General features: G+C 29.3%; 5 non-coding genes across 5 annotated transcripts; all 5 read right to left on the bottom strand.

The window, feature by feature from the left end:
• Positions 1-992: 992 nt before the first annotated feature.
• Positions 993-1064, bottom strand: TRNAG-UCC. The gene has a single exon. It is a non-coding gene; the product is annotated as a tRNA-Gly (tRNA).
• Positions 1065-4532: 3468 nt separating this feature from the next.
• Positions 4533-4604, bottom strand: TRNAG-UCC. Its single transcript has one exon. It is a non-coding gene; the product is annotated as a tRNA-Gly (tRNA).
• Positions 4605-8052: 3448 nt separating this feature from the next.
• Positions 8053-8124, bottom strand: TRNAG-UCC. The gene has a single exon. It is a non-coding gene; the product is annotated as a tRNA-Gly (tRNA).
• A 3448-nt stretch (positions 8125-11572) lies between these two features.
• On the bottom strand, positions 11573-11644 carry TRNAG-UCC. The gene has a single exon. It is a non-coding gene; the product is annotated as a tRNA-Gly (tRNA).
• A 3449-nt stretch (positions 11645-15093) lies between these two features.
• Positions 15094-15165, bottom strand: TRNAG-UCC. The gene has a single exon. It is a non-coding gene; the product is annotated as a tRNA-Gly (tRNA).
• Between the last annotated feature and the right edge of the window lie 3916 nt (positions 15166-19081).

The following is a 19081-nucleotide window of genomic DNA, read 5'->3' as shown; positions in this document are numbered from 1 at the left end:
AAAAGTATACACTGAAGGGGTCCATGTATATTTATTAAAAACTAAGTGATATAATAGAGGGTAATGTAGAAAAAAATAATAAAAATTACAAAAATCAAAATAATACGAAACTTTCATTTCAAGTTTCAACAACGATTGAACAAACTTGTTTTAGTAGATATTTTAAAAATGTTAAGAGGTGAATAAATTGATATCAAAATTACAAACTGGTAAAATATAAAGAGTTTAGTCCATAAGGTTATTATATTGAGAAGCCAAACTTAACGAAATTAAGCTCTGGGGCTGCATGTTTGGTTTGCTTAATTCGAGAGGCTTAACGAATGCAAAGGTAATGCGTTTGTCGGGAGTCGAACCAGGTCTATTGCTTGGAAGGCAATTATCCTAACCGTTGGACTACAAACAATTTCATTATATGGTACTTTCTTTGTATAACGCTATGACATCTACATTCTCAACCGGGAATGTCATAATGTTATTGAGAATATGAATTATGTAATTTTCGAATCTCTATATTCTAGGTGAGGCCTAAGCGCATATCCTTAAACAATTCTTGGATTCAATGCAATATTTCATCTTGTTTGTCTTCCTTAGGTTTGAACCAAAGACCTTCTTATGAAATTCAATGAGTAAGTTAAAAACAATAAATAATTAACAGAATATTTTTTACAAAAGTATACACTGATGGGGGTCCATGTGTATTTATGAAAAAGTAAGTGATATAATAGAGGGTAATGTAGAAAAAAATAATAAAAATTACAAAAATCAAAATAATACGAAGCTTTCATTTCAAGTTCAACAACGATTGAACAACTTGTTTTAGTAGATATTTTAAAAATATTAAGAGGTGAATAAATTGATATCAAAATTACAAACTGGTAAAATATAAAAGACTTTAGTCCATAAGGTTGCTTAAATCGAGAAGCGAAACTTAACCAAATAGGCCTACATGTTTGGTTTGCTTAATTCGAGAGGCTTAACGAATGCAAAGGTAATGCGTTTGCCGGGAGTTGAACCCAGGTCTATTGCTTGGAAGGCAATTATCCTAACCGTTGGACTACAAACGCAATTTCATTATATGGTACTTTCTTTTATAACGCTATGACATCTACATTCTCAACCGGGAATGTCATAATGTTATTGAGAATATGAATTATGTAATTTTCGAATCTCTATTTCTAGGTGAGGCCTAAACGCATATCCTTAAACAATTCTTGGATTCAATGCAATATTTCATCTTGTTTGTCTTCCTTAGGTTTGAACCAAAGACCTTCTTATGAAATTCAATGAGTAAGTTAAAAACAATAAATAATTAACAGAATATTTTTTACAAAAGTATACACTGACGGGGTCCATGTGTATTTATGAAAAAGTAAGTGATATAATAGAGGGTAATGTATAAAAAATAATAAAAATTATAAAAATCAAATAATACGAACTTTCATTTCAATTTTTCAACAACCGATTGAAACAACTTGTTTTAGTAGATATTTTAAAAATATTAAGAGGTGAATAAATTGATATCAATATTACAAACTGGTAAAATATAAAAGTTTGTTTAATGGAAGTGTGAATATAAATTTTATTTTAAAAATATATATATAAAATTGAATTTATTATAATAAATTATTAAATTTGAAGAGAGTTTAGTCCTTAGGGTTGCTTAAATCGAGAAGCAAAACTTAACGAAATTATGCTCTAGGGCTAATTCGAGAGGCTTAACGAATGCAAAGGTAATGCGTTTGCCGGGGTTGAACCCGGGTCTATTGCTTGGAAGGCATTTATCCTAACCGTTGGACTACAAACGCAATTTCATTATATGGTACTTTCTTTGTATAACGCTATGACATTTACATTCTCAACCGGAAATGTCATAATGTTATTGAGAATATGAATTATGTAATTTTCGAATCTCTATATCTAGGTGAGGCCTAAGCGCATATCCTTAAACAATTCTTGGATTCAATGCAATATTTCATCTTGTTTGTCTTCCTTAGGTTCAAACCAAAGACCTTCTTATGAAATTCAATGAGTAAGTTAAAAACAATAAATAATTAACAGAATATTTTTACAAAAGTATACACTGACGGGGGTCCATGTGTATTTATGAAAAGTAAGTGATATAATAGAGGGTAATGTATAAAAAATAATAAAAATTACAAAAAATCAAAATAATACGAAAGTTTCATTTCAAGTTTCAACAACCGATTGAACCAACTTGTTTTAGTAGATATTTTAAAAATATTAAGAGGTGAATAAATTGATATCAAAATTACAAACTGGTAAAATATAAAAGAGTTTAATAGAGGTGAATATAAATTAAAAAAAAAATAAAATGGAATATATAAAAATTAAATAGAAAGAGTTTAGTCATGGTTTGCTTAATCAGAAGCAAAACAATATGTCTTAATTCGAGAGGCTTAACGAATGCAAAGGTAATGCGTTTGCCGGAAGTTGAACCCAAGGTCTATTGCTTGGAAGGTAATTATCCTAACGTTGGACTACAAACGCAATTTCATTATATGGTACTTTCTTTGTATAACGATATGACATCTACATTCTCAACCGGGAATGTCATAATGTTATTGAGAATATGAATTATGTAATTTTCGAATCTCTATATTCTAGGTGAGGCCTAAAGCGCATATCCTTAAACAATTCTTGGATTCAATGCAATATTTCATCTTGTTTGTCTTCCTTAGGTTTGAACCAAAGACCTTCTTATGAAATTCAATGAGTAAGTTAAAAACAATAAATAATTAACAGAATATTTTTTACAAAAGTATACACTGACGGGGTCCATGTGTATTTATGAAAAAGTAAGTGATATAATAGAGGGTAATGTATAAAAAAATAACAAAAATTACAAAAATCAATATAATACGAATCTTTCATTTCAAGTATTCAACAACCGATTGAAACAACTTGTTTTAGTAGATATTTTAAAAATATTAAGATGTGAATAAATTGATATAAAATTACAAACTGGTAAAATATAAATGTTTGTTTAATAGAAGTGTGAATACAAATTTTATTTACAGAAATATATATAAATGAATTTATAATAAATTATTAAATTTGAAAAGAGTTTAGTCCATAGGGTTGCTTAAATCGAGAAGCAAAACTTAACGAAATTATGCTCTAGTGCTGCATGTTTGGTTTGCTTAATTCGAGAGGCTTAACGAATGCAAAGGTAATGCATTTGCCGAGAGTCGAACCCAGGGTCAATTGCTTGGAAGGCAATTATCCTAATTGTTAGACTACAAACACAATTTCATTATATGGTACTTTCTTTGTATAACGCTATGACATCTACATTCTCAACCGGGAATGTCATAATGTTATTGAGAATATGAATTATGTAATTTTCGAATCTCTATATCTAGGTGAGGCCTAAGTGCATATCCTTAAACAATTCTTGGATTGAATGCAATATTTCATCTTGTTTGTCTTCCTTAGGTTTCAACCAAAGACCTTCTTATGAAATTCAATGAGTAAGTTAAAAACAATAAATAATTAACAGAATATTTTGTTACAAAAGTATACACTGAAGGGGTCCATGTATATTTATTAAAAACTATGTGATATAATAGAGGGCAATGTAGAAAAAAATAATAAAAATTACAAAAATCAAAATAATACGAAACTTTCATTTCAAGTTTCAACAACCGATTGAACAAACTTGTTTTGAGTAGATATTTTAAAAATGTTAAGAGGTGAATAAATTGATATCAAAATTACAAACTGCTAAAATATAAAAGAGTTTAGTCCATAAGGTTACTTATATTGAGAAGCCAAACTTAACGAAATTAAGCTCTGGGGCTGCATGTTTGGTTTGCTTAATTCGAGAGGCTTAACGAATGCAAAGGTAATGCGTTTGTCGGGAGTCGAACCCAGGTCTATTGCTTGGAAGGCAATTATCCTAACCGTTGGTCTACAAATGCAATTTCATTATATGGTACTTTCTTTGTATAACGCTATGACATCTACATTTTCAACCGGGAATGTCATAATGTTATTGAGAATATGAATTATGTAATTTTCGAATCTCTATTTCTAGGCGAGGCCTAAGCGCATATCCTTAAACAATTCTTGGATTCAATGCAATATTTCATCTTGTTTGTCTTCCTTAGGTTTGCACCAAAGACCTTCTTATGAAATTCAATGAGTAAGTTAAAAACAATAAATAATTAACAGAATATTTTTTACAAAAGTATACACTGATGGGGTCCATGTGTATTTATGAAAAAGTAAGTGATATAATAGTGGGTAATGTAGAAAAAAATAAAAAAAATTACAAAAATCAAAATAATACGAAGCTTTCATTTCAAGATTCAACAATCGATTGAAACAACTTGTTTTAGTAGATATTTTAAAAATATTAAGAGGTGAATAAAACGATATCAGAATTACAAACTGGTAAAATATAAAAGACTTTAGTCCATAAGGTTGCTTAAATCGAGAAGCGAAACTTAACCAAATAGGCTACATGTTTGGTTTGCTTAATTCGAGAGGCTTAACGAATGCAAAGGTAATGCATTTGCCGGGAGTTGAACCCAGGTCTATTGCTTGGAAGGCAATTATCCTAACCATTGGACTACAAACGCAATTTCATTATATGGTACTTTCTTTCTATAATGCTATGACATCTACATTCTCAACCGGGAATGTCATAATGTTATTGAGAATATGAATTATGTAATTTTCGAATCCCTATTTCTAGGTGAGGCCTAAACGCATATCCTTAAACAATTCTTGGATTCAATGCAATATTTCATCTTGTTTGTCTTCCTTAGGTTTGAACCAAAGACCTTCTTATGAAATTCAATGAGTAAGTTAAAAACAATAAATAATTAACAGAATATTTTTTACAAAAGTATACACTGACGGGGTCCATGTGTATTTATGAAAAAGTAAGTGATATAAAAGAGGGTAATGTATAAAAAAATAATAAAAATTATAAAAATCAATATAATACGAATCTTTCATTTCAATTTTCAACAACCGATTGAAACAACTTGTTTTAGTAGATATTTTAAAAATATTAGGATGTGAATAAATTGATATAAAAATTACAAACTGGTAAAATATAAAAGTTTGTTTAATAGAAGTGTGAATATAAATTTTATTTAAAGAAATATATATAAAATGGAATTTATATAATAAATTATTAAATTTGAAAAGAGTTTAGTCCATAGGGATGCTTAAATCTAGAAGCAAAACTTAACGAAATTATGCTCTAGTGCTGCATGTTTGGTTTGCTAAATTCGAGAGGCTTAACGAATGCAAAGGTAATGCATTTTTCCGGGAGTCGAACCCGGGTCAATTGCTTGGATGGCAATTATCCTAATTGTTAGACTACAAACACAATTTCATTATATGGTACTTTCTTTGTATAACGCTATGACATCTACATTCTCAACCGGGAATGTTATAATGTTATTGAGAATATGAATTATGTAATTTTCGAATCTCTATATCTAGGTGAGGCCTAAGTGCATATCCTTAAACAATTCTTGGATTGAATGCAATATTTCATCTTGTTTGTATTCCTTAGGTTTCAACCAAAGACCTTCTTATGAAATTCAATGAGTAAGTTAAAAACAATAAATAATTAACAGAATATTTTGTTACAAAAGTATACACTGACGGGGTCCATCTATATTTATTAATAAGTAAGTGATATAATAGAGGGCAATGTAGAAAAAAATAATAAAAATTACAAAAATCAAAATAATACAAAATTTCATTTCAAGTTTCAACAACCGATTGAACAAACTTGTTTTAGTAGATATTTTAAAAATATTAAGAGGTGAATAAATTGATATCAAAATTACAAACTGGTAAAATATAAAAGAGTTTAGTCCATAAGGTTGCTTAAATCGAGAAGCGAAACTTAACGAAATAGGCTGGATGTTTGGTTTGCTTAATTCGAGAGGCTTAACGAATGCAAAGGTAATGCGTTTGCCGGAAGTTGAACCCAAGTCTATTGCTTGGAAGGTAATTATCCTAACCGTTGGACTACAAACGCAATTTCATTATATGGTACTTTCTTTCTATAACGATATGACATCTACATTCTCAACCGGGAATGTCATAATGTTATTGAGAATATGAATTATGTAATTTTCGAATCCCTATTTCTAGGTGAGGCCTAAACGCATATCCTTAAACAATTCTTGGATTCAATGCAATATTTCATCTTGTTTGTCTTCCTTAGGTTTGAACCAAAGACCTTCTTATGAAATTCAATGAGTAAGTTAAAAACAATAAATAATTAACAGAATATTTTTTACAAAAGTATACACTGACGGGGTCCATGTGTATTTATGAAAAAGTAAGTGATATAATAGAGGGTAATGTATAAAAAAATAACAAAAATTATAAAAATCAATATAATACGAATCTTTCATTTCAATATTCAACAACCGATTGAAACAACTTGTTTTAGTAGATATTTTAAAAATATTAAGATGTGAATAAATTGATATAAAAATTACAAACTGGTAAAATATAAATGTTTGTTTAATAGAAGTGTGAATACAAATTTTATTTACAGAAATATATATAAAATGGAATTTATATAATAAATTATTAAATTTGAAAAGAGTTTAGTCCATAGGGTTGCTTAAATCGAGAAGCAAAACTTAACGAAATTATGCTCTAGTGCTGCATGTTTGGTTTGCTTAATTCGAGAGGCTTAACGAATGCAAAGGTAATGCATTTGCCGAGAGTCGAACCCGGGTCAATTGCTTGGAAGGCAATTATCCTAATTGTTAGACTACAAACACAATTTCATTATATGGTACTTTCTTTGTATAACGCTATGACATCTACATTCTCAACCGGGAATGTCATAATGTTATTGAGAATATGAATTATGTAATTTTCGAATCTCTATATCTAGGTGAGGCCTAAGTGCATATCCTTAAACAATTCTTGGATTGAATGCAATATTTCATCTTGTTTGTCTTCCTTAGGTTTCAACCAAAGACCTTCTTATGAAATTCAATGAGTAAGTTAAAAACAATAAATAATTAACAGAATATTTTGTTACAAAAGTATACACTGAAGGGGTCCATGTATATTTATTAAAAACTATGTGATATAATAGAGGGCAATGTAGAAAAAAATAATAAAAATTACAAAAATCAAAATAATACGAAACTTTCATTTCAAGTTTCAACAACCGATTGAACAAACTTGTTTGAGTAGATATTTTAAAAATGTTAAGAGGTGAATAAATTGATATCAAAATTACAAACTGCTAAAATATAAAAGAGTTTAGTCCATAAGGTTACTTATATTGAGAAGCCAAACTTAACGAAATTAAGCTCTGGGGCTGCATGTTTGGTTTGCTTAATTCGAGAGGCTTAACGAATGCAAAGGTAATGCGTTTGTCGGGAGTCGAACCCAGGTCTATTGCTTGGAAGGCAATTATCCTAACCGTTGGTCTACAAATGCAATTTCATTATATGGTACTTTCTTTGTATAACGCTATGACATCTACATTTTCAACCGGGAATGTCATAATGTTATTGAGAATATGAATTATGTAATTTTCGAATCTCTATTTCTAGGCGAGGCCTAAGCGCATATCCTTAAACAATTCTTGGATTCAATGCAATATTTCATCTTGTTTGTCTTCCTTAGGTTTGCACCAAAGACCTTCTTATGAAATTCAATGAGTAAGTTAAAAACAATAAATAATTAACAGAATATTTTTTACAAAAGTATACACTGATGGGGTCCATGTGTATTTATGAAAAAGTAAGTGATATAATAGTGGGTAATGTAGAAAAAAATAAAAAAAATTACAAAAATCAAAATAATACGAAGCTTTCATTTCAAGATTCAACAATCGATTGAAACAACTTGTTTTAGTAGATATTTTAAAAATATTAAGAGGTGAATAAAACGATATCAGAATTACAAACTGGTAAAATATAAAAGACTTTAGTCCATAAGGTTGCTTAAATCGAGAAGCGAAACTTAACCAAATAGGCTACATGTTTGGTTTGCTTAATTCGAGAGGCTTAACGAATGCAAAGGTAATGCATTTGCCGGGAGTTGAACCCAGGTCTATTGCTTGGAAGGCAATTATCCTAACCATTGGACTACAAACGCAATTTCATTATATGGTACTTTCTTTCTATAATGCTATGACATCTACATTCTCAACCGGGAATGTCATAATGTTATTGAGAATATGAATTATGTAATTTTCGAATCCCTATTTCTAGGTGAGGCCTAAACGCATATCCTTAAACAATTCTTGGATTCAATGCAATATTTCATCTTGTTTGTCTTCCTTAGGTTTGAACCAAAGACCTTCTTATGAAATTCAATGAGTAAGTTAAAAACAATAAATAATTAACAGAATATTTTTTACAAAAGTATACACTGACGGGGTCCATGTGTATTTATGAAAAAGTAAGTGATATAAAAGAGGGTAATGTATAAAAAAATAATAAAAATTATAAAAATCAATATAATACGAATCTTTCATTTCAATTTTCAACAACCGATTGAAACAACTTGTTTTAGTAGATATTTTAAAAATATTAGGATGTGAATAAATTGATATAAAAATTACAAACTGGTAAAATATAAAAGTTTGTTTAATAGAAGTGTGAATATAAATTTTATTTAAAGAAATATATATAAAATGGAATTTATATAATAAATTATTAAATTTGAAAAGAGTTTAGTCCATAGGGATGCTTAAATCTAGAAGCAAAACTTAACGAAATTATGCTCTAGTGCTGCATGTTTGGTTTGCTAAATTCGAGAGGCTTAACGAATGCAAAGGTAATGCATTTTTCCGGGAGTCGAACCCGGGTCAATTGCTTGGATGGCAATTATCCTAATTGTTAGACTACAAACACAATTTCATTATATGGTACTTTCTTTGTATAACGCTATGACATCTACATTCTCAACCGGGAATGTTATAATGTTATTGAGAATATGAATTATGTAATTTTCGAATCTCTATATCTAGGTGAGGCCTAAGTGCATATCCTTAAACAATTCTTGGATTGAATGCAATATTTCATCTTGTTTGTATTCCTTAGGTTTCAACCAAAGACCTTCTTATGAAATTCAATGAGTAAGTTAAAAACAATAAATAATTAACAGAATATTTTGTTACAAAAGTATACACTGACGGGGTCCATCTATATTTATTAATAAGTAAGTGATATAATAGAGGGCAATGTAGAAAAAAATAATAAAAATTACAAAAATCAAAATAATACAAAATTTCATTTCAAGTTTCAACAACCGATTGAACAAACTTGTTTTAGTAGATATTTTAAAAATATTAAGAGGTGAATAAATTGATATCAAAATTACAAACTGGTAAAATATAAAAGAGTTTAGTCCATAAGGTTGCTTAAATCGAGAAGCGAAACTTAACGAAATAGGCTGGATGTTTGGTTTGCTTAATTCGAGAGGCTTAACGAATGCAAAGGTAATGCGTTTGCCGGAAGTTGAACCCAAGTCTATTGCTTGGAAGGTAATTATCCTAACCGTTGGACTACAAACGCAATTTCATTATATGGTACTTTCTTTCTATAACGATATGACATCTACATTCTCAACCGGGAATGTCATAATGTTATTGAGAATATGAATTATGTAATTTTCGAATCCCTATTTCTAGGTGAGGCCTAAACGCATATCCTTAAACAATTCTTGGATTCAATGCAATATTTCATCTTGTTTGTCTTCCTTAGGTTTGAACCAAAGACCTTCTTATGAAATTCAATGAGTAAGTTAAAAACAATAAATAATTAACAGAATATTTTTTACAAAAGTATACACTGACGGGGTCCATGTGTATTTATGAAAAAGTAAGTGATATAATAGAGGGTAATGTATAAAAAAATAACAAAAATTATAAAAATCAATATAATACGAATCTTTCATTTCAATATTCAACAACCGATTGAAACAACTTGTTTTAGTAGATATTTTAAAAATATTAAGATGTGAATAAATTGATATAAAAATTACAAACTGGTAAAATATAAATGTTTGTTTAATAGAAGTGTGAATACAAATTTTATTTACAGAAATATATATAAAATGGAATTTATATAATAAATTATTAAATTTGAAAAGAGTTTAGTCCATAGGGTTGCTTAAATCGAGAAGCAAAACTTAACGAAATTATGCTCTAGTGCTGCATGTTTGGTTTGCTTAATTCGAGAGGCTTAACGAATGCAAAGGTAATGCATTTGCCGAGAGTCGAACCCGGGTCAATTGCTTGGAAGGCAATTATCCTAATTGTTAGACTACAAACACAATTTCATTATATGGTACTTTCTTTGTATAACGCTATGACATCTACATTCTCAACCGGGAATGTCATAATGTTATTGAGAATATGAATTATGTAATTTTCGAATCTCTATATCTAGGTGAGGCCTAAGTGCATATCCTTAAACAATTCTTGGATTGAATGCAATATTTCATCTTGTTTGTCTTCCTTAGGTTTCAACCAAAGACCTTCTTATGAAATTCAATGAGTAAGTTAAAAACAATAAATAATTAACAGAATATTTTGTTACAAAAGTATACACTGAAGGGGTCCATGTATATTTATTAAAAACTATGTGATATAATAGAGGGCAATGTAGAAAAAAATAATAAAAATTACAAAAATCAAAATAATACGAAACTTTCATTTCAAGTTTCAACAACCGATTGAACAAACTTGTTTGAGTAGATATTTTAAAAATGTTAAGAGGTGAATAAATTGATATCAAAATTACAAACTGCTAAAATATAAAAGAGTTTAGTCCATAAGGTTACTTATATTGAGAAGCCAAACTTAACGAAATTAAGCTCTGGGGCTGCATGTTTGGTTTGCTTAATTCGAGAGGCTTAACGAATGCAAAGGTAATGCGTTTGTCGGGAGTCGAACCCAGGTCTATTGCTTGGAAGGCAATTATCCTAACCGTTGGTCTACAAATGCAATTTCATTATATGGTACTTTCTTTGTATAACGCTATGACATCTACATTTTCAACCGGGAATGTCATAATGTTATTGAGAATATGAATTATGTAATTTTCGAATCTCTATTTCTAGGCGAGGCCTAAGCGCATATCCTTAAACAATTCTTGGATTCAATGCAATATTTCATCTTGTTTGTCTTCCTTAGGTTTGCACCAAAGACCTTCTTATGAAATTCAATGAGTAAGTTAAAAACAATAAATAATTAACAGAATATTTTTTACAAAAGTATACACTGATGGGGTCCATGTGTATTTATGAAAAAGTAAGTGATATAATAGTGGGTAATGTAGAAAAAAATAAAAAAAATTACAAAAATCAAAATAATACGAAGCTTTCATTTCAAGATTCAACAATCGATTGAAACAACTTGTTTTAGTAGATATTTTAAAAATATTAAGAGGTGAATAAAACGATATCAGAATTACAAACTGGTAAAATATAAAAGACTTTAGTCCATAAGGTTGCTTAAATCGAGAAGCGAAACTTAACCAAATAGGCTACATGTTTGGTTTGCTTAATTCGAGAGGCTTAACGAATGCAAAGGTAATGCATTTGCCGGGAGTTGAACCCAGGTCTATTGCTTGGAAGGCAATTATCCTAACCATTGGACTACAAACGCAATTTCATTATATGGTACTTTCTTTCTATAATGCTATGACATCTACATTCTCAACCGGGAATGTCATAATGTTATTGAGAATATGAATTATGTAATTTTCGAATCCCTATTTCTAGGTGAGGCCTAAACGCATATCCTTAAACAATTCTTGGATTCAATGCAATATTTCATCTTGTTTGTCTTCCTTAGGTTTGAACCAAAGACCTTCTTATGAAATTCAATGAGTAAGTTAAAAACAATAAATAATTAACAGAATATTTTTTACAAAAGTATACACTGACGGGGTCCATGTGTATTTATGAAAAAGTAAGTGATATAAAAGAGGGTAATGTATAAAAAAATAATAAAAATTATAAAAATCAATATAATACGAATCTTTCATTTCAATTTTCAACAACCGATTGAAACAACTTGTTTTAGTAGATATTTTAAAAATATTAGGATGTGAATAAATTGATATAAAAATTACAAACTGGTAAAATATAAAAGTTTGTTTAATAGAAGTGTGAATATAAATTTTATTTAAAGAAATATATATAAAATGGAATTTATATAATAAATTATTAAATTTGAAAAGAGTTTAGTCCATAGGGATGCTTAAATCTAGAAGCAAAACTTAACGAAATTATGCTCTAGTGCTGCATGTTTGGTTTGCTAAATTCGAGAGGCTTAACGAATGCAAAGGTAATGCATTTTTCCGGGAGTCGAACCCGGGTCAATTGCTTGGATGGCAATTATCCTAATTGTTAGACTACAAACACAATTTCATTATATGGTACTTTCTTTGTATAACGCTATGACATCTACATTCTCAACCGGGAATGTTATAATGTTATTGAGAATATGAATTATGTAATTTTCGAATCTCTATATCTAGGTGAGGCCTAAGTGCATATCCTTAAACAATTCTTGGATTGAATGCAATATTTCATCTTGTTTGTATTCCTTAGGTTTCAACCAAAGACCTTCTTATGAAATTCAATGAGTAAGTTAAAAACAATAAATAATTAACAGAATATTTTGTTACAAAAGTATACACTGACGGGGTCCATCTATATTTATTAATAAGTAAGTGATATAATAGAGGGCAATGTAGAAAAAAATAATAAAAATTACAAAAATCAAAATAATACAAAATTTCATTTCAAGTTTCAACAACCGATTGAACAAACTTGTTTTAGTAGATATTTTAAAAATATTAAGAGGTGAATAAATTGATATCAAAATTACAAACTGGTAAAATATAAAAGAGTTTAGTCCATAAGGTTGCTTAAATCGAGAAGCGAAACTTAACGAAATAGGCTGGATGTTTGGTTTGCTTAATTCGAGAGGCTTAACGAATGCAAAGGTAATGCGTTTGCCGGAAGTTGAACCCAAGTCTATTGCTTGGAAGGTAATTATCCTAACCGTTGGACTACAAACGCAATTTCATTATATGGTACTTTCTTTCTATAACGATATGACATCTACATTCTCAACCGGGAATGTCATAATGTTATTGAGAATATGAATTATGTAATTTTCGAATCCCTATTTCTAGGTGAGGCCTAAACGCATATCCTTAAACAATTCTTGGATTCAATGCAATATTTCATCTTGTTTGTCTTCCTTAGGTTTGAACCAAAGACCTTCTTATGAAATTCAATGAGTAAGTTAAAAACAATAAATAATTAACAGAATATTTTTTACAAAAGTATACACTGACGGGGTCCATGTGTATTTATGAAAAAGTAAGTGATATAATAGAGGGTAATGTATAAAAAAATAACAAAAATTATAAAAATCAATATAATACGAATCTTTCATTTCAATATTCAACAACCGATTGAAACAACTTGTTTTAGTAGATATTTTAAAAATATTAAGATGTGAATAAATTGATATAAAAATTACAAACTGGTAAAATATAAATGTTTGTTTAATAGAAGTGTGAATACAAATTTTATTTACAGAAATATATATAAAATGGAATTTATATAATAAATTATTAAATTTGAAAAGAGTTTAGTCCATAGGGTTGCTTAAATCGAGAAGCAAAACTTAACGAAATTATGCTCTAGTGCTGCATGTTTGGTTTGCTTAATTCGAGAGGCTTAACGAATGCAAAGGTAATGCATTTGCCGAGAGTCGAACCCGGGTCAATTGCTTGGAAGGCAATTATCCTAATTGTTAGACTACAAACACAATTTCATTATATGGTACTTTCTTTGTATAACGCTATGACATCTACATTCTCAACCGGGAATGTCATAATGTTATTGAGAATATGAATTATGTAATTTTCGAATCTCTATATCTAGGTGAGGCCTAAGTGCATATCCTTAAACAATTCTTGGATTGAATGCAATATTTCATCTTGTTTGTCTTCCTTAGGTTTCAACCAAAGACCTTCTTATGAAATTCAATGAGTAAGTTAAAAACAATAAATAATTAACAGAATATTTTGTTACAAAAGTATACACTGAAGGGGTCCATGTATATTTATTAAAAACTATGTGATATAATAGAGGGCAATGTAGAAAAAAATAATAAAAATTACAAAAATCAAAATAATACGAAACTTTCATTTCAAGTTTCAACAACCGATTGAACAAACTTGTTTGAGTAGATATTTTAAAAATGTTAAGAGGTGAATAAATTGATATCAAAATTACAAACTGCTAAAATATAAAAGAGTTTAGTCCATAAGGTTACTTATATTGAGAAGCCAAACTTAACGAAATTAAGCTCTGGGGCTGCATGTTTGGTTTGCTTAATTCGAGAGGCTTAACACGAATGCAAAGGTAATGCGTTTGTCGGGAGTCGAACCCAGGTCTATTGCTTGGAAGGCAATTATCCTAACCGTTGGTCTACAAATGCAATTTCATTATATGGTACTTTCTTTGTATAACGCTATGACATCTACATTTTCAACCGGGAATGTCATAATGTTATTGAGAATATGAATTATGTAATTTTCGAATCTCTATTTCTAGGCGAGGCCTAAGCGCATATCCTTAAACAATTCTTGGATTCAATGCAATATTTCATCTTGTTTGTCTTCCTTAGGTTTGCACCAAAGACCTTCTTATGAAATTCAATGAGTAAGTTAAAAACAATAAATAATTAACAGAATATTTTTTACAAAAGTATACACTGATGGGGTCCATGTGTATTTATGAAAAAGTAAGTGATATAATAGTGGGTAATGTAGAAAAAAAAAAAAAAATTACAAAAATCAAAATAATACGAAGCTTTCATTTCAAGATTCAACAATCGATTGAAACAACTTGTTTTAGTAGATATTTTAAAAATATTAAGAGGTGAATAAAACGATATCAGAATTACAAACTGGTAAAATATAAAAGACTTTAGTCCATAAGGTTGCTTAAATCGAGAAGCGAAACTTAACCAAATAGGCTACATGTTTGGTTTGCTTAATTCGAGAGACTTAACGAATGCAAAGGTAATGCATTTGCCGGGAGTTGAACCCAGGTCTATTGCTTGGAAGGCAATTATCCTAACCATTGGACTACAAACGCAATTTCATTATATGGTACTTTCTTTCTATAATGCTATGACATCTACATTCTCAACCGGGAATGTCATAATGTTATTGAGAATATGAATTATGTAATTTTCGAATCCCTATTTCTAGGTGAGGCCTAAACGCATATCCTTAAACAATTCTTGGATTCAATGCAATATTTCATCTTGTTTGTCTTCCTTAGGTTTGAACCAAAGACCTTCTTATGAAATTCAATGAGTAAGTTAAAAACAATAAATAATTAACAGAATATTTTTTACAAAAGTATACACTGACGGGGTCCATGTGTATTTATGAAAAAGTAAGTGATATAAAAGAGGGTAATGTATAAAAAAATAATAAAAATTATAAAAATCAATATAATACGAATCTTTCATTTCAATTTTCAACAACCGATTGAAACAACTTGTTTTAGTAGATATTTTAAAAATATTAGGATGTGAATAAATTGATATAAAAATTACAAACTGGTAAAATATAAAAGTTTATTTAATAGAAGTGTGAATATAAATTTTATTTAAAGAAATATATATAAAATGGAATTTATATAATAAATTATTAAATTTGAAAAGAGTTTAGTCCATAGGGATGCTTAAATCTAGAAGCAAAACTTAACGAAATTATGCTCTTGTGCTGCATGTTTGGTTTGCTAAATTCGAGAGGCTTAACGAATGCAAAGGTAATGCATTTTTCCGGGAGTCGAACCCGGGTCAATTGCTTGGATGGCAATTATCCTAATTGTTAGACTACAAACACAATTTCATTATATGGTACTTTCTTTGTATAACGCTATGACATCTACATTCTCAACCGGGAATGTTATAATGTTATTGAGAATATGAATTATGTAATTTTCGAATCTCTATATCTAGGTGAGGCCTAAGTGCATATCCTTAAACAATTCTTGGATTGAATGCAATATTTCATCTTGTTTGTATTCCTTAGGTTTCAACCAAAGACCTTCTTATGAAATTCAATGAGTAAGTTAAAAACAATAAATAATTAACAGAATATTTTGTTACAAAAGTATACACTGACGGGGTCCATCTATATTTATTAATAAGTAAGTGATATAATAGAGGGCAATGTAGAAAAAAATAATAAAAATTACAAAAATCAAAATAATACGAAATTTCATTTCAAGTTTCAACAACCGATTGAACAAACTTGTTTAGTAGATATTTTAAAAATATTAAGAGGTGAATAAATTGATATCAAAATTACAAACTGGTAAAATATAAAAGAGTTTAGTCCATAAGGTTGCTTAAATCGAGAAGCGAAACTTAACGAAATAGGCTGGATGTTTGGTTTGCTTAATTCGAGAGGCTTAACGAATGCAAAGGTAATGCGTTTGCCGGAAGTTGAACCCAAGTCTATTGCTTGGAAGGTAATTATTCTAACCGTTGGACTACAAACGCAATTTCATTATATGGTACTTTCTTTCTATAACGCTATGACATCTACATTCTCAACCGGGAATGTCATAATGTTATTGAGAATATGAATTATGTAATTTTCGAATCCCTATTTCTAGGTGAGGCCTAAACGCATATCCTTAAACAATTCTTGGATTCAATGCAATATTTCATCTTGTTTGTCTTCCTTAGGTTTGAACCAAAGACCTTCTTATGAAATTCAATGAGTAAGTTAAAAACAATAAATAATTAACAGAATATTTTTTACAAAAGTATACACTGACGGGGTCCATGTGTATTTATGAAAAAGTAAGTGATATAATAGAGGGTAATGTATAAAAAAATAACAAAAATTATAAAAATCAATATAATACGAATCTTTCATTTCAATATTCAACAACCGATTGAAACAACTTGTTTTAGTAGATATTTTAAAAATATTAAGATGTGAATAAATTGATATAAAAATTACAAACTGGTAAAATATAAATGTTTGTTTAATAGAAGTGTGAATACAAATTTTATTTTACAGAAATATATATAAAATGGAATTTATATAATAAATTATTAAATTTGAAAAGAGTTTAGTCCATAGGGTTGCTTAAATCGAGAAGCAAAACTTAAACGAAATTATGCTCTAGTGCTGCATGTTTGGTTTGCTTAATTCGAGAGGCTTAACGAATGCAAAGGTAATGCATTTGCCGAGAGTCGAACCCGGGTCAATTGCTTGGAAGCAATTATCCTAATTGTTAGACTACAAACACAATTTCATTATATGGTACTTTCTTTGTATAACGCTATGACATCTACATTCTCAACCGGGAATGTCATAATGTTATTGAGAATATGAATTATGTAATTTTCGAATCTCTATATCTAGGTGAGGCCTAAGTGCATATCCTTAAACAATTCTTGGATTGAATGCAATATTTCATCTTGTTTGTCTTCCTTAGGTTTCAACCAAAGACCTTCTTATGAAATTCAATGAGTAAGTTAAAAAACAATAAATAATTAACAGAATATTTTGTTACAAAAGTATACACTGAAGGGGTCCATGTATATTTATTAAAAACTATGTGATATAATAGAGGGCAATGTAGAAAAAAATAATAAAAATTACAAAAATCAAAATAATACGAAACTTTCATTTCAAGTTTCAACAACCGATTGAACAAACTTGTTTGAGTAGATATTTTAAAAATGTTAAGAGGTGAATAAATTGATATCAAAATTACAAACTGCTAAATATAAAAGAGTTTAGTCCATAAGGTTGCTTATATTGAGAAGCCAAACTTAACGAAATTAAGCTCTGGGTTGCATGTTTGGTTTGCTTAATTCAAGAGGCTTAACGAATGCAAAGGTAATGCGTTTGTCAGGAGTCGAACCCAGGTCTATTGCTTGGAAGGCAATTATCCTAACCGTTGGTCTACAAATGCAATTTCATTATATGGTACTTTCTTTGTATAACGCTATGACATCTACATTTTCAACCGGGAATGTCATAATGTTATTGAGAATATGAATTATGTAATTTTCGAATCTCTATTTCTAGGTGAGGCCTAAGCGCATATCCTTAAACAATTCTTGGATTCAATGCAATATTTCATCTTGTTTTCTTCCTTAGGTTTGCACCAAAGACCTTCTTATGAAATTCAATGAGTAAGTTAAAAACAATAAATAATTAACAGAATAATTTTTTACAAAAGTATACACTGATGGGGTCCCATGTGTATTTATGAAAAAGTAAGTGATATAATAGTGGGTAATGTATAAAAAATAAAAAAAATTACAAAAATCAAAAATAATACGAAGCTTTCTTTTCAAGTTTCAACAACCGATTGAAACAACTTGTTTTAGTAGATATTTTAAAAATATTAAGAGGTGAATAAATCGATATCAAAATTACAAACTTTTAAAATATATGTTAGGAATATATTATAAGTTTTGATGAGCCAAATGTATTTTGTAGTCCCCAATTTTATTTTATTTGAGTTAGTTCTGGTTCACAGAGTATAGTGCACCACTGCCATAAAGCCTACATGAAGTCTACGTGAAAGCAGTTTGAAGGAAGAATAAATGAAAGCGGGATCACAGCTTAACACATTTATGAAGCATCAAGTCACCAAAGGTTGAGATGGATGAGATGGTAAAAGTTTTGAAGCATGCCTAATGTGAAATGATCCACAGTTTGATTCTCATTGAGAGCAATTTTGGTGTAAATATGAATTGCTATCGTGAAGTAGCAATATCAGGAGATGATGTCACAAGAAAAATATCATGATAGTAATATCAGGCAATACTATCATGAAATATCAATTTTATATCGTGATAGGTATAATTATCGGATGATGATATCACTACTATCGGATGATGACATCACAGTGTGGTAAGGCTAGTGGAGAACACGTGGAAGAGACAAGACAAAACAATTTAAGTCTTGGATTGTATTAATTGGATTCTCAGTTGAGATGGAAGAAGCCTTGCCAAGCAAAGTAA

Source organism: Ipomoea nil, unplaced genomic scaffold (genome assembly GCF_001879475.1).
Source record: "Ipomoea nil cultivar Tokyo-kokei standard unplaced genomic scaffold, Asagao_1.1 scaffold2247, whole genome shotgun sequence".
Lineage (NCBI taxonomy): Eukaryota > Viridiplantae > Streptophyta > Magnoliopsida > Solanales > Convolvulaceae > Ipomoea > Ipomoea nil.
Note: the sequence above shows the minus strand (reverse complement) of the source record. Positions and strands in the feature narration are given on the sequence as shown.